This window comes from Pholis gunnellus (assembly GCF_910591455.1).
Source record: "Pholis gunnellus genome assembly, chromosome: 8".
Taxonomy (NCBI): domain Eukaryota; kingdom Metazoa; phylum Chordata; class Actinopteri; order Perciformes; family Pholidae; genus Pholis; species Pholis gunnellus.
This window is the reverse complement of record NC_136534.1, coordinates 23,318,247-23,335,289: the sequence shown is the minus strand read 5'-3', so window position 1 is coordinate 23,335,289 and position 17,043 is coordinate 23,318,247.

The window sequence follows — 17,043 nt, the reverse complement described above, 5'->3', positions numbered from 1 at the left end:
TATTTACAGACAAGTGAAGGTGAGAGCTGTAAAAGGTCCCAACACATGCCTGTCAATGCCTCTACGGACTACAATGAGGAAAGCAACATGTTTTTGTTTGCTGTGGACTTTTCTTCTCTCGCTCATTCTCTGTCCTTCCTATCATTGTGTCGTCTGTGACAGAATAAGAGCTTTTACGTGTGCGTTGCTGTTGACGTGGAGCTTGCGGTGTGACTCGGCCTCTCTGGTTAATCTCTGCTTGTTAGACTTTGTGGCACATTGAAGAGCCAGACCACACCGCTGTTTGCACGTCAAACAGTCTGCAAGAGCAGGGCAATTACAAAAGCAAACTCTGCTCACGCTCTTTGGGCGTGATGAATAGGAGGTGTGTGTGTGTGTGTGTGTGTGTGTGTGTGTGTGTGTGTCATATGTTTGCTGGCTGCTATGAGCGGAGGAGCCTTCTTGTTTTGATGACAGGTTGCTGTAGTATTTGTTCTGTTCATTACTTCAGTAAATTCAATATCACGTCATCATCACACACATTTTTGAAGCAGCTAGAATTAAACATACAATTGACATTTGTAATTTAACATCTGAGCTTCACTAACGCACTGGTGGAACCTCCTATGTGCTTTAACTGTAGTAGCGGCCGTATTTAAAGGTGCTGTATACGAGATTGGGAGCATTTCTATTGCCTCTCAAAGGCTCTAACAAATAACGGCGCCAACAGTGCAAACTGCGGCAAAAGTACTGACGAAGCTAACAGTGTTTACCTGAGGCGGTGCTACGCTTGCACAGTAATAATAATACATAAAGGCAACAAAAGAGACGACATAACAGTAAGGAACAACACAAACGCTACATAACTAGCATCATGGGTTAAAATGACACCATTATTCGGGATGTCGTTATCAGCTGTAACCACATATGGAATGAATGAATCCCGTACTTTGCACCGGTTAAGTGCTTTCAACAATAGTGTCTGTAAATAATCCGTCATTAAATCATGCGCGTGGTGTTTAACTTTGCCATTTCAGGAGAATTCAGCAGACACGGTGTCATCTTACTGCCTAAATGTTGTATTTATTAGTCTAGTTATCCCTGCCTTTCTGTAGATAGCTATATATCTTTATATATATATAGCTTCTATAAGAAGCTCTGGTATTGCATTGGTAGAAACAGACTGTTGCATGTCGGCAGTAACCGTTTAAATCAAATGCTGTGGTTCATGAAGCGCTTTGTGAGTCTTGTTTGTAAAAAGTAGTGCCCTATTGTCGACTCGGATCGTCACAGAAATACATGAGAGACATTTTTCTCCTGATTTATTCACTCCATAAGCCTCCAGTAAGACGGCTACATTTATTAAATATTCACAACAATAACCACATTTAATAAAAATGCCACAGTGCCGCTGCGTTCAGCGGTGTCACCTTTTCTTTCTCCATTAATCGACTGGAAACAAAGGCTTGTTTTTGTCTTTTTAAGAGGCGGTATTAGCCACAGTGGAGCAGTTCCTCACGGCGAGCTGACACCGCTAAGGTTAGCCTGGCATTTTCACAAGATGGGAAGCCTTTCATGGGTTGTTGAGGGAACCAGGCGGAGCGATAGATCAAACCAAATGGCACAAATATCTCGGTAATGGTAGCGAGAGACGTCGTCTGAGAATAGTCACCTCGGTAAAGGGAAGGACAACATAAAGCCGAGTGAACCCCATAAAAACGATTTACATGCTGCATATGTGACGCATTTATATTGCAGATTAGTTTAAAGAGTACGAGTGACTCTCGGGGTTGAGCTTTTGTCAGGTGTGGGTGCTAACAGGAGCCTAGAGGTCAGATCTCTGCCCCAGAGACTGATGTCACCTGTTGTGTGTGTGTGTGTCATCGTTCACTGTCTACAGATCATAAAGACTTCAGTGAATATTAGGGAAGCATATTGTTCTCAACACCTTTTTGTTCTCCACTTAAAAGCGACTCACAAGATTCCTGTTTTGTTTTTTTTGGGGTTCCTACGTCAACGTGTTTGGTGCGAGGTGTTGATTGCTGTCGTTCCACAGAGATCCCCCGTCAATCAAACGTCGAGTTGTAGAGACGGAGCGCAAACTGCGCGAAACTGTGGCATCCTGAATGCAGCAAGCATTTAGTCCAAATACCGAACAATTTCTTTACATTAAGCTAAAGCATTTTGACACTATGCCACTTACATTACAGCGGATTGTGGACATCGTTCCATCAGAAAGCCGTATCCAGTAGTATGTTTGCGAGTGGCTCAGCTAACTACAGTTGCAACTTGCTAACACATAGCTATCATTAGCTCTGTTGTCTCTATGCTGTTAGACTGTCTATAGCATGAAGCAATAACAAAGTAACGCCACAGTATGCATGATAATGCATTGTCAGAATTCAGCACATTTACTTAAATTATTCACTAAAATCTTACATCATACAGATGTGATATTTTAAGAAACTGTATTTTCAAAGTTCCATCACAAGACCTGGTCCACACAGACACATACATGGGATCAGAAGGCACACAGCCGACATGCAACTTGTATTTCAGTGCTTCAGTCTGAATTGTTGCCATGAAGGTGATTAATTCTTACATCATTCACATGAGACCACTGCCGTCATGTTGGAATCATTATAACTTGGCAAATAGCCTGGAGACAAATGAGAAAACAACTGAAAGAGACAAATATTGGACTCAGTGAAATGTTCAGTTTAGACAAATATCTATAACTGAAATTAAATATTTTTCACTTTTATTTTCTCTACTGTCACACAATGTTTTGACTGAGCTACTGTGAACATTTTTACAGTCTGAAACTCAAATGTATTTTGCCACTATTGCATAATACTAAGAAAAGTAGCGAGATATCACAAGTGAGAAGTGAGATCTATGTCATATTTGGCATTTTTGCTTGAAAAAACGAGGAATGTATTATCAGAATAGTTGCCCCTTGATGTGGGGACATCACAATACTTAAATGAACCTGCCTACAGCATAGTTTGGTCATAAGTTGGCTGTATAAACTAAACCGAGTAGAGCAGGGGTGGCCAACCCGCGGCTCCCGAGCCGCATGCGGCTCTTTGCCCGGTTTCATGCGGCTCTTACGTTCATATCGAAGTTTGTATTTGTGTTTTTTTAATGTGCGTGTTCGCTTCGCTTGAGTTAAATACGGTATTTTCGTCAAACGCGCATGTGCGGCCACAGATTACGTTCCTCGTCGACCCATTTAACGCCGAGACGGACTGTTTGAAAGCCCCGCTAGTCACAGATGAGGATGCGGCTGAGTTGGAGATGATCGATCTTTGTGAGGAGGACCAACTCAAACCTGCTTTAAGGGACGGGACCATTGAGTTCTGGAAAAGTGTGCCAATGAAAAAATACCCCAATGTCAAACGGGCTGCGCTTAAGATACTGTCAATGTTTGGGTCAACATACGTCTGCGAGTCTGTGTTTTCTACCCTGAAACACGTGAAATCAAAGCATCGATCTGTTCTGACTGACACCCATGTTAAAGAATCGCTTCGAGTGGCAACAACGGAATACAAGCCAGATTTGAAGAGGATTGTTCAAGGCAAAGAATGCCAGAAGTCCCACTAAGTAACATGCATAGTAAAAGAAAAACACTATTGTAAATTATTATATTTTTGTTTGTGGACTTGGTTGAACTGAGAGTTTGTCTGTGTGAGACAGTGCACACAATGTTCATTGTTGAAAATGACTGGCCTGTGGTCTTAGGAGTCAATTTCTGTCATTATCATATTGGTGTGTGACATTTACAATAAATCTGGCTGAGCAAAGGTAGGTATGTGTGTGTGTGAGGAAGGGATAGGGTGATGTTCATGTGTGCCCATGTGTATGATGTGGCTCTTTGCGGTAACACAGTAAAAAATGTGGCTCTTGGTCTTTGACTGGTTGGCCACCCCTGGAGTAGAGTGTACCGAGTGTACCGAGTGTAACCGAGTAGAAGAAGTAAAGGTTGTGCGCTGGAGAGAGATCTTCAGGAATTGGTTTTAAATTGGTCGTGTTTTAATTGTTCTTCCTCGTCAGCTAACATCGGGCCTGTTCCATGCTGTCTGGAGACGAAGACGAGCATTCGCACGTTATGTGAATATCAGAGAAGACGCCAACAGCAGAAACAGCTGATCAGTCAGGCATGCGAGTTAAATGTACGTCAGAATTTATTCGGCAAAGGCGTTAACATAACACCTTTATCCCAAAGACAAACGTCACCTCCAGCGAGTGTAAAACCCTTTTTTACATATTTTTTTTCATCAAAAGTTGCCGCCTCCTTCCAACGTTTCTATTGGAATACTTCAAAATGCGCAAAAATATGTGAATGGAAACTTAATTTAGCGTTATCTATATGCGACGGTCCCTGTGACGAAGGGACAACGTGAGTCTTGAGCCCTGATCCCCTGGTACCTGCAGTACTGTAGAAAAAGTACTGCAGGTACTTGTTACCGAAGCATCTGCTCTCGTGACATCCCGACGTTGGTTATTTAAAGCAATTTAGAGCTTAAAATGAAAACTCTGAATTCATGGGAATTTTGGTGATCCTCTCATCCGGAGCCGCCTGCACAGAGAACTACGGCAGCAGAGAAACGATAGAAAGTGAAAGCCAGCGACTCACTTTTATCTTCATTAAGGGAAATCTTTGTCAGTTTTGCAGTGCTGGTGTCTACAACTCCACTTCCTCTCCGAGAACAAATGAGCTTACACCGTCACAGTGTAAACCTGCTTCCAGTGGCGACGCCAGGACCTTGAGTTGTTTCTCATCCATATTCAATCCCTCTGAATTGGGGACGGTGACATATGGTCGGTGCTCACGCTGCATCTCCCCCCTCCTCTGTACCACAGATACAAATTCAGAATTGGATTTAACACTTCAATTCCCCACTGACCAACAAGGCTGATACAATTACTATGCTGGATATGCCCCTCACACACACACACACACACACACACACACACACACACACACATACTGGTGTAATCCAATTAGAACACAGACAGTGTTTATGCTGGTGTGTGTTAGAGAGAGTTTATTAGAAATATGCAAAAGTTCTTAATAGAATGACATTTGAATTAGACTTGAACATGATATAATATAGAAATGTATAGTTTTCTTGTCACCGAGCAAGATACTGAATCCCAAACTGCTCCGGGGTCAGTGATCAGTAGCCAGACCTGACCTCTGACCCTTTCTCTCATGTTATTACACAAGAAAATGGGTCATTTATTTAGTCCAGCCTTCCGCTGACAAAGCACCGGCCTGTTCGTGTTCCCAGTGTGTTGAAATCCATTAAAGTTTCAGCAGATTTCTCCACTGCAGCGTCAGTAATATCAATAAAAAATGTCACTTCCACGAGAACAAGCTGAAGCCTTTGAACACCAACATGATACATGGGCTACTTTTACACATGAGCCAACGATGTGCATGTTTTTCACTATTAATTATGAACAGATGCTGTGCAGTGTGAGCGTTGCAGCTCTTTATTTCCTCGAGGACGTTGATGGAAACACGCACACGCGTCCTCAAACGTCCCCTCAGACATAATCAGGGAGAAATACCAGAAGGTGCGAGGATCAATATTGTCTTACAATCGATTTTTTGGAAGTTGGTGTCCATGAGGCAGCTGCTAACGGGGATCCAGATACACACAGAATGTGCTGATTGAGGGGATTTTACTGCCCGTGCTGTTTATATTCACTTCAGTTTGTCTTCTGTTAATCCCCATGGCAGCAATTGTTTTACAGGAGAATAGAGCACCAAATCTAGCAGGAGAGTGCGTTTTTTTTTTGTTGACAAACTTCCCCCATTGCACGCACACTGTAATGGCCCAGGCTGCGTGATGTATAGTCGGTGTGAAGTGCGTCCGGTTGGGTTCCCTGCAGAGTGATGGAAGTCATTCCGGTCTGAAAAGTCACGGTGGAGCGTCAGCGAGGAAATGTGCCACAGACGCATCAGCTTAGGTTTCACAACATTACATCACCTGTCTAATTGATCCGCTTGTTTGGGCTCATTTCATACCTGCATGGAAGTGCTGATGAAGCTGTGTGTGTGTGTGTGTGTGTGTGTGCGCAGGGAGGCAGGTATTAGCCCTGACAGATCGCACTGTTAATTGCTAATTGTGTTTCTCATTAGGCGCAGGGGTGACAGGTGTTGTTGGAGTGTTGTGAGTTCTTTCGGCACTCTCCCATGAATTGTGCTTCGCTCCCTGCGCGGCACATTGCCGATCCGCTCCCTAATGGTTCCCCCGAGAACTCCCATCAGCCCCTGGGCTCGGTGCAGCGAGGGGTCGGTTTTTAGATACTGTGTATCAGCAACAGCCGCATTGGGAGGTCTCCGAACAGAGAGCGTTGTCAACTAGCACGTCCTTTCATCACAGTCGGTATCGTACTCTGTATGTACAATGTGTAAAGTGTATTTGTTCTGTATGTTAAAAGATACTAAGTTAAGTAAAAAAACAAAGTGATACATATCAGGAACATTTCACAGATGCTGCTGGTGACAATGTCTTAATATCTTAGTTTCATGGATGTGGCATTAGATCTAGAAATGCCAAAAAAGAATTAGATAAGAAGGTTGCAACACTTTTCTGTAAGAACCAGGGTTGCCATACACCAAAATATGGCAGAAATACATTATCCAAATGTCTTGTGCAATAAAATAAACATAAAATAATAGACTAAAAGAGAAAGCGTTCAATCAATAAAAACGTTTTGTATTTTCAGATTTGACTTAAAAATTGACTTTCTTGAATTGAAATGCCACCGGGTGTCTTTCAGGATGAATGTAACAGTGGGAATCCATTTCATCTCGTCATGATGAAAATCAATCACTAGCAATAAACAGCCTTTCTTCTGTCTTTCCTTCTTGTGAAATATACTCGCTGATGCATCTCTTTGTCTGAATGAGATTAGAAAATTCAAGCATCTTTCGTGGGATTAAAGCACGCTCTAACAGACTCGGGGTCAGTTCCCCGACGCTTGCACTTTAGTTAGAAACATGTTTGATGTCCTGAAGGCTGCATTTACTTCCACATTACGAGACGGAGAGGATCCTAATGTACTTGCACGTAAGACGAGTACCATTCATATTTAACACCTCACTCAGCCAGCTGAGCGTAGCAGGTCAATAATTCCACAACTCACAACAACAAGTCTTGTGCACAGTGGGGACAATGAAATATGAAAATGTGTGCTGTTTTATCGGATGTGGTAATCGCATCTTAGACCATCAGTGAGGACACAAATTGTGTCTTGGTGAAGGCCTGCTCTGTGTTCTGAGGAAGGATAATGGGCTTCTGCCTCGTTTTTTGCTAGATTGCTGTTAAAACGTTTGCACTTGCTGTGCGCTCGTTTCTACCTTCATCAGTGGAGGAAAAAAAATTAAGTATTTAGTGCAAAACGAACACGCAGTGAGCCGGTTAGATGCCTCATTTCTTAGGAGATCTGGAGTCACTTTTTGTTAGATTATTAAAGTAGGTTACTATTTCACAGTTGACACAATTACTTTGTTTATAAACTCCTTTTCTTCGTAGGAGTGAGAGATTCAGGGCAACAGTGAACGCAACAGAGGAGAGACGATGCAGAACATTTGACCAATGTTTCCTGTCCAGCTTCAAGGTAAAGTAATACATCTGGAACATGTTTTAACTCTTTGATTACCTGCTACTTTTAGCTTATTATATTGCAAAACCACAACAAAGACCCAAACCAATAATGGGTTGGTTACTATGGATACTGTTTGACTTCCCCGGCCTGTCTGTGGCTCTCAGCCTCATGCTCATTGGTTCCTATTCATGACGTAAATCTTGTATTTGTTGGGGACTATTTTCAGCCATTTGGTGCTCTCGTGAGTATTTCCGGCAGCAGAAACGGTCTGTGTGTCTGATCAACTGAAAGTAAACAGCAGTTCATTCAGAAGGAACACGTCACCAAGTTCAACAGCGTGGCTCATCGGTGTTTTTACGATGGAGGCCGACCTCACGTAGTGGAAACCTGGTTCAAGGCAGTGAATTGATGAAGAAGGAGCGCCTCATTGTAGTGCTATTGTTAGGCTATGATAAGGCATATTGTTGCTTTTTAAATTACAAAGATGGCAGTTTAAAAATATAATAAATACTTATTTAATGCTAAACACAGAAGGGCCATTGTTTTTAGGGTTGGTTGCGTCTGGTTTCTTTGATACTGACACGGCCAGTTGTGAATGAAGGGAAGTCCGAAGTACGTAGAGAGAGGAGGACGGACCCACCGGTTTATGTGCACGAAGTTCTCCTCTACTGTTGTTGTTGTTCAGCACTTGTATACGGAGGATGTGACGGTTGGTCTTGGTGTGATTTGTCCCACCCTTCCTCCACTGTGATTGGACGGCTGGGTAGAAAGTGTGGGTCACTAGCGCATCTTTTTACCCAAAGTTGAAATCTTCTACCTCCCTAATTCACTTCTTATTTGTTAACACACTTTTAACATTGGCTTTAAATTCCCTTGACTGTTGAAGCCAACGATTACGCAAAACGTCTTCGCTACAGAGTAAAAAAAAAAGCCAATCCCAAAACATTAAGGATTATAGGCATACACATTGTTACCATTTCTTCATATTTTGAAAGTTTTGATCTGGTTTAGGTTGTTGTTGAACTTGGCCCACCATCTGTACTGTTTAATAAAAAGCTTAACGCCGAGCGTATGTAATAGAATATCCAGCTCTGGGGGTTGATTGTTTTGGTGACTGGTAATTATTATTGTTGCACAGATCCTCGTGCACCTGCTTGGCATGCTGCTTTTCCTCTGTAGAGCCTCCTTGTTGTCGCTGGCTACTAATTACAACCTGAGGACGAGGCCTCTGGACAGCCAGGTTTTGAGTGAGACGTGTCCCCGTGGAGACACTTGTCTGTCCCTCACCGCTGCTATTAGCTCAGCGCTCGCTCCACTTGGCAGCCATTATTAGCCTGGGTATTAGCATCTTCGCTGACTCACTCTTGATACCGAGACGAGCGCCTGTCACTGCACCCGTGTGGATGCTCATTGTTCTGGAGACCTCGTGGGGACGCGCTCCGGCTCGGAGTGCTAATAATAATAATTACCCCTCAGGAGAAGGTGTGAGCGCTGGTGAGGCTTTGCTCGAGGGGTGGTTGACATTTTAAAGTGGAGTTACATCGATATCAATGTACCGATACCTGCCTGTTAATAATGAATTATCAATAATATCAACGAAACGCCATCTTAAAGGAGCAGTGTGTAGCATTTAGAGGAAGCTATTGGTAGGAATAGGATATATTATTAATAAGTAGGTTTTCTTCACCTGAAAATAACTCTTTGTGTTTTCTCTCCATGCGAAGGAGGTCCTCTTAACGTAGCCGGCCGCCATGTTTCTACAGCAGCCTGGAAGGGACAAACCAAACCCTGGCTATACTGTAGATGGGACCATTTGTCTTTTCACGTTTTCACCTCGGCCACCGTCGTTCTCCTAAACGCCCGGCACACCAGGAGACTTTTCAATTGGAGGGAATTATCTGAGTGCTAAAAAAAAGATTTAAATACAAGTCACTGTAAAGATACAAAATAAATAATACAACTTGGCCAAAGTAAAAAAACGCACGTCTGAGATTACACTAAAGTTTATACAAATTTGAGTAAAAGTTAATTTTCTTAAGATTTCTGACGACAATTTAAACACTTGAATATGACTTAAACTAATACAAATGTAATACTAATAGTAAAATACATTTAATCAGTCACGTCAGTCCATAAATCCTAATAAAGGTGGTTATATTAATTGGCTGTAATGTGAGTAGTGTCAGTATGTGCACTCTGAATATCCTCCCTGGTTTTTTAACCTTCCCCTTTGACTTGTGCTAATGTGTCTGTTTCACATGTCTTCCTCTTCCCATGTTTCTTCCGCTACATTAGCAAACTACACCATTGGGACACACAAACCGCTCCACCCTCTCCCAACTGGAGGTGAGCTCAGGTCTCTGGGGATCTTTTTATTTTCCAGCACACACAGCAGATCCGTCCAGCTCCAATTAGCTCATTATGTACGCTAACAACTTCACCAACAACCTAAGCACTGGCTGACTGACTGAGTGACGTGCAGCCACGCTCAGGTTTTTATACTAAATCCAAGTGATGAGAATATACGTAAATCCACACATGATGAACAATGACATATAGAACCTTTTTTATAGCTCTTAAGGTTGAGTTCATCTCTACCATGTCAGTTATAAACTTGCTACTATCCTAACTCTATTATTCTATATCCTTAAAAACAAACATGGCTCTTGTGGTCTTCAAAATTCATTCAAACTTGCCACATTTGTATATAACATTAAATGCTCAGTGGTTTGAAGATCATTTAGAAACCATTAAACGGAGGCCTTCTATACATACAAGATTAGATTAATACATCAGTTTTGTTCTTTGTGTCTTTAAATCATTTTTCTGCCTTTTGTACAAATTTAAAACTCTTATTTCCCAGTTTTTCTGAGCTGCACTCCCGTCGACCTGTGAAGTAAATGTTTGGGCTCTTAAATAATCCAGGACTTTTCACTCTGCACAGCAGCCTGTAATGGTGACACCGACACTCATCCCTACATGAGCACCACTGTCGACCCGTAGAAGGTTTGCCGTCCCCTCAGTGTGTGTGTGTGTGTGTGTGTGTGAGCGCACCGCCCTGATGATGGGATGTGACAGCAGATCCCTGAGCAAAGGCTGACGTGTCCACACACATCTCTGCCCCTGTCACACACACGGGATCCGTCGTCAGCTGGGCCCAGACTGCTGCTCCCGGATTCTGCTTGCTCACGTCGGTGTGGGTGTCGGCGTGTTCCTCACTAAATGCTTGACGTTTTAGGAAATTAAGTGAACCTGACGCGCATATCATGCTCACTTATACCTCAATAATCCTCCAACAGTTGACGGGGAAACTTCGCTTTGCCAACAAGCCTGTTAATCGTTCCGTCGATCGTCAGAACATTAATTCTCAACAATTCTGATTACTGTTTAGGCTTCGTCTGGTTCCAGCTTTACACGTTTGCTGCTTATTTGTGTTATTATTTGATTGTAAATTGCTGCTGCAAATACCTTACATTTAGGATTGGTGTCGGGCAAAACAAACAATTAATATGTCTGTAAATTGTACTTTTTCACTCCTTTAGTTACATTTCATAGACACAAATAGTTTAATCTATAAGTCCACATTTCACTCTGTCAAATCTGCTCATTGTCAAAACAGCTGCACTTTGCATCTTTAAGGTTTTTCAGAAATATTTGCTTTTTTTTGTTCACGTGTTGAAAGCTACCGAGAACTTCTGAATATGTTTTCATATCCTTCTTTGATATGCCATGTTAGAAAATACATTATAATTGCTAATATCTCAAATGACAGTAGGTTACTGCTAATTGATAAACGGTGACGGAAGACAGCTCATGACTTGATCCCAGAATAAAATAAAACGTATTTCAATGCATTGAAATCTGTATTGCTGTATTTCAGGTATAGTTTTAAAAACATTTCTACATATAAAGTTTACTTAGCAGTAGATATTAACCTACATAACAGTTCATTATTAAATTAATAGAAAGTGTTGCACATAATTTGAATTATCTTTGAAACATACTGTAGAAAACATGGATGTAGCATCTGTGATGTCCCAGATGATCCGGGAGGTTCTGAAGTCTGGATTTGCGATCATCACTATGCTGCCATCTTGGCACCTTCTGAAGCCAGAAAAAACTAATTCTGGCAAAAGTGAGGGAGCTGAGGGGGGACGAGGGAGTGGCAACCAGCATAGCGGAGTGTCATAGGCTGAGAGAGCCATCGATCAAGCAAACGTACTCTCAGACAAACATCTCTAAATGTCAATATCTCCTCAAGGCATTTATATTTCAAATAGCCACCGAGATATGTTAGCAGAACTGGAACTTACATCATGTCTTGTGTAAAAATAAATACATTACGTAGACAAATTAATATATTTTAAATGTGACTGAAATATCTCTACCGCCGTTGGATGAATTGCTGTGAAACTTTGTACAGACATTCTTGGTTCCCAGAGGATGAATCACGGTCACTTTGGCGTCACCTTGAGGTTGACGTTCTACGGTTCGGAGTGAAATGTCTTAACAACTATTGGCTGGATTGCCATGAAATGTGGTACAGACGCTCATGGTGCCCAGAGGATGAACTGTAATGACTTCTGTGATTTTACAGATTTCCAACACTATCACCGAATGCCTGCAAGTCACTGTCATTCCCTTCAGCCTCAGCTGTTCTTTGTGTTCACTGCATAGTCAACATGGTAAACAATGTACCTGCTCGTCATCGGCCTGTTAGCGTCGTCATTGTGAGCATGTTAGCATGCTGAAGTTATCGTTTAGCATGGCTCTAGACTCCTCGTCTTGTTTCAAGTAAAAGTGAATTGACGCTTAAAATCTCATCTGCTGTGTGTTTCAAACATCTGCATGTAAATCCAAACTATTTGTTTTCAATCCGTGGCGGTTGTGCCTCGGTTTTGCAATCTTTAATATGTGTAACAGCACAGCTGATTGAACCTCGTTGAACCTCCCACTTAAAAATGCAACCAGGTTTACTGTAGAGTCTCACAGGCCTGAAATAACTGCCAGAGACACCGTGACGCCTTGCAACAACTCCAAGAGTGTTTTGAAACATATTTCACAAAATGATAGTTTGACGGTTTCACACTTGATCCGGTTTCTTACGTCTCCTCCTGGTTTTTGCCTGACCCCCACGGTCCATTCATCACATCCTCAGCTAGAGTACTCCCTCCTCCTCCCCCCGCCACCAAACAACAGTCCATCTAGATTCCAGCCTCTCTCCTCCAGCAAACACTGTTTAAACAACCTGGTAAACATGTCTGTCTTCATTCATTACCCTGCTTCTCATCATGATCAAGCCTCCCGATTTAATGAGGCAAATAGATATTTCTGCGGTGATTGTCTCGCTCTCCCACAAAGTATTAAGACTATTAAATGGACACATCTGTTTTTAATTAGGAGCTAAAGTCACCTCGACGCTGCCTTCCATGCTAATGGACTCTGATTCCATCAAGGCTCCCTCAGCCTGACAAACAATGCAGCGCAGTGTGGTTGGTAGTAGACAAAGGCCCGAGGATGTGATCAGCAAGAGAGAACGTAAATACACTTCGATCTTTCAATAAATGCACTTCTACGTGAATTACATCTGTCTGGGCACGCAGGGTGTGACTGAAAAAGTGTAAAATATAATAAATAATGCGTCAACAAATCCCTCTCTTGTGGATAAAGATTCTGTTTCAGTGAAATGAATAAAGATTACATCGAGCGTTAATGAATTACAGGCTGTAGCTATAACGCGTCTCTCTGAGGAGGGATGGAGAGTTTCTTTTTGTTTTCCAATCACAGTAAAAAGTTTTGAAGTCCCAGTTTACACATGTTTGCATATGAAAAGCAACTCAACCAACGGTTAAAAAAGGTGTCACCCTGACGCCTCAGAAAAACATCCCACATCCCTCACGCCCCACGAGCCTCGGCGCCTGTCACCTTTTACATGCATTTCAAAGTAAAGGTTCATTTTTGACTTATTTTGTACATTGTCTTTTTTTAAGAAAGTGCCATATGCTCACAGCGCCACTGCAGTGTTTCCTCACGGAGGGGAGCTGCTGTGCATTGTGGGAGCAGGTTACTGCATTCCCCTGGCATGGGGGGTGGGGGGCGGGGGGGGGGGCGGGGGGGCAGGTGTGATACCCTCCCTATAGAATAAAACATGATTAGATGGAAAACTCATGAGCAGCTTCGGGGGGGGGGGGGGGTAGAACTGAAGCGACCTGAGCTCGACCTGCCATCTAGTGGAAATCTTATTCATGTGCACATTTAGAGATAAATTACAGATTCTATTCTAACGAGACTATTTTATACAGGAGGCTTGATTTTGTCTCCCAGTGGAGCCAAACGTCCACGAGGAATAAGCTCTTTGACGACAAAGTTTAATATGCAATAACAGGAAAATTCCAGTTTAAGAGAACTTATTAAAATTTGCCAAAACAAGGTGTTGTCGTGATCCCCATGATGGCTGAACTGTGCTGCAGACATTCGTCTGCATCCGAAATGTGCTGACGATGTCCCTCACTCGCCCAGAAACGGCAAACATGAAACATTAAAACAGGTCATGGCTTTATTTAGAGTAGGAACTGCTGTGTGGACGGTGGACGTGTGCAGCTGTGCATGAATCTAGACTCCCCTGTGACCGAACTACATTTATGCTACTCCTCTGTCACCAGCAGGTGGCGGTAGACGACCACTTTATAGTACATACTGCCCCCCATTCAAAGCCTGCTTTATGGGAACGTGATTGTAAAGAATTGACTGAACTAAATACAGTTCTTTCTCTGAGATGATGAGATGTTGAAAGCAGTGGTTTTAACTTTAATCAAAAGTATCATAACTTCATAAACGAGCCTCATATAAGGACTAAATGGCCAGAACACTGCCCCCACACGTCTCTCCTCCCGGTGAAGTAGTTCCCCGGCTCCTAGAAGGACAAAATGAAAATACGAGCAGTTTTTGCATTCCTGCCACTTTTGGATGTAATCCCATAAACAAACTATCAAAATGTACACGGACCATAAAGCCCCGGATTAGTGGCACAAACACACAGATGGCTAACTTGAACTATAGGCCGACGCCACACGGGAAGACATCGGATCGTTGTTATTCTGAACCGGCAGTTTGGTCTGATTTCTGCCTATTGTTGCCCTGCGGTTAGTTTGTAGTATGCTTTTTTAAAACATGACTGATGACTGTATATTAGTACGGACCCAGAAGTAGAGGTGAGATGTGTTTGTAGCACGTGCATGCCAGGACTAACACATCGCACCTTTTTTAAAAGTCACAAGATGCAATAAAACTGATGCTTGAGAAAAATAAACATGTCTAAACACACAAAATCCAGTCCTGTCACTTGGGAGAGAGAATAGTTAATGTTCAAACACAGGAGTACACAAAAGCGGCATTTAGTGGTTGAGACATCTGATCGGGCCTTCACACCGAATGCCCTTTGTGCAAACACAGTTTTGCTGACTTCCTCTTTTTCTCTCTCTTAACAAATGCTTATTGTACCACCCTGTTCCCTCTTCTCTGTCTGACCCCCCCCCCCCCCCCATCTCCCCCCTCTGGTTGTTCCCTTCAAACAATGGAACATAACTCAGACAGGAACCAGCTGCTTCAGCAATTACATTAATATCTGTCCTGGAGTTTATTGGTTGGCCGACCACTCTAATCAAGTCAAAGGAAACGAGGCGATCCCTCTCCGGCCCCCGATGTGCTCTCGTTGACACTGGATGTCAGGCCTCCGCCGTTAGTGCCGCAGCGTACAATGTTCCTCCTGAGCCGTTACAGCGCTTACATCAGCCGCTGTCACTTTTTGCGTACTTTAGTGACTGCGTCGTGCGAGAAGAAGCCGCCATTATGTGGCGGAGAGAAGCCGAGTTTGTTTTGGCGGAGCAGGCGAAGGGGAAGCAGCGTGGCACCGGTCCAAACACAGCCACAATGAGTCGTTATTGTGTCACAACTCTACGAGCTGCAGGGTGACATTGTCCGGGACAACAGGTCATTCAGCGCTACTTCCTTCATGAGAACCTCTGCCAGGTTTATTCTAGCAGCTGCATGATGGTTAATCCAGAGCAACAATAGAGGAACGGAATTTGTTGGATTTGTTTTAATCAAAAGATACTGAAGTTTTATCTGTTTATAGATGTTAAAGTGGCTCGATTTACCTAGTTTAGCACAAAGACGGGGAAAGCAGGGCTGCAACAAAGGATTCCTGTTAGTTTTCCTAATTCATTGATCAGGTGGTGTAAAAGATGTCACAGTTGGCTTCAGTCCAACGTGACGAGTTCAGAAGTCTTGTTTCGTGCAAACAAACCTAAAAAAAACTGCCAAATGTTGCTTAAAATAACTTGTAATGAATGAACTGTTGGAGGCCTGGTAGCTTTCTGTTGGACTCGTCAAACAATCGACTCACTGTTCCAGCTCTAAAATCATAACATCTGTTCATATTTTGGCAACGTTTACCATGCTTTTTTTTAAGTTGCATTTAAAATGTTCAGTTTAAAGCTGAACCTCCATCTAAAGACCACAGATGTGAGATCAATATGAATCCATGGGTTGGTCAGACTGCAGCGGTTTGACAACGTTAAATAAAACCCTCTCTGTTTGAGGACAAGTCGCCTTGTTAAACACTCCATGGTTTAACAAGCCGACTTGTAAAACAGAGTGCCCTGATGGCTATTGGTGATATAAATGTTCCTTCCATTAAGTATCTCTTGAGGTACAGCGTGCCAAACGGCGTCTCATCCTTCCAGCGGAGGCAGAGTGTGTCCTCCAAGGCAGCGGCCCAATTTTCCTGGACGTTCCTCGTAGCCTCTGAAAAGAATAAGGGCCCCGTCGTCTTCCCGCCCTTGAGATGAGCGCCTACGTCTGCCTTTTAGTGAAGCTCCTCTGAACACCGCTTGTTTACTCCTCCCCAGTCTCTCCTCTTAACAGCGCGGTGGGGCTCGTGACTCGGTCATGATCGTGTGGCGGCGCTTCAATCCGCGGGAAAAGGCACTAAGTGCTGCTGAAGAGCAACCACTTGCTGCCCACAAAGGGGGGGAAGACGGCGCCCTGGGACGGGCAGTTTAGCGACTAGCGGAGCGTGAAATATTCACAAAGAAAAAAATATGAAGGCGAAGGGGAAAAGGTACCTCTGCCTCAAGAGTTTGTGTTGTTGCTGCTGTACGCCGGGCCTGGAGGCCTGGAGGCGGAGAGATTGTTGAGCAGAAGCCACAGCACAGAGGTCGTAGAGGAATGCAGTCACTCTCGGGTCACCTCGTTTGTGTCGCCTATCAAAGGCTCGTCTCAGATGCTCGTCTCCCTGTAGATTAAATATCACCACAGTATGTCTACAGACCAGTGATAACAGCTGTTGCTGAGATATCAGGCGTCTATTTAATCAAAAACCCTCCCTCCGAATTAGAACATTTAAAGATGTAAAAGTAAAAAGAAGTATATGATATA